Source organism: Penaeus monodon, chromosome 28 (assembly GCF_015228065.2).
Source record: "Penaeus monodon isolate SGIC_2016 chromosome 28, NSTDA_Pmon_1, whole genome shotgun sequence".
Classification (NCBI taxonomy): Eukaryota; Metazoa; Arthropoda; class Malacostraca; order Decapoda; family Penaeidae; genus Penaeus; species Penaeus monodon.
Window position 1 is genome coordinate 6,420,028 of NC_051413.1, and position 370 is coordinate 6,420,397.

The following is a 370-nucleotide window of genomic DNA, read 5'->3' on the forward strand; positions in this document are numbered from 1 at the left end:
GTGACATTACCCATTACTGTATGTTTTGTATTTCGCTTTATTAACCGTGTTTTTTACCTTCATATTAAGTTCATGTATTCCTATGCTGTTGAAAGTTTCCGATTATCAAACCATTATGTAATCGTCCATTACCTGACCGTTAAAATAGTACCTCCCTCTGTTTCTTTCTTTTCAACCCCTCACGCCCCCTCCTTTTTCTTTCAAGTACCCCCTCCCCCCCTTTCCTTCCTCGTAAAAATATAAATTAAATCGCCCTCTCCCCTTTTCCCCTTTTCTACCCCCCCCCCCTCACCCACTCCACAATCCCTGTATTTTTTTTCCTTTCTACCTCTCAAAAGAACATTAAGAATCAACGGTGTTTATTCTCTCC

General features: G+C 40.5%; 1 protein-coding gene across 1 annotated transcript in view; it reads left to right on the plus strand.

Annotated features, from left to right (window-relative positions):
* The window catches only part of LOC119591330 (glutamate receptor ionotropic, kainate 2-like), a gene marked incomplete at both ends in the record, with an annotated part of 143,921 nt that overhangs the window by 43,520 nt on the left and 100,031 nt on the right, over nt 1-370 (plus strand).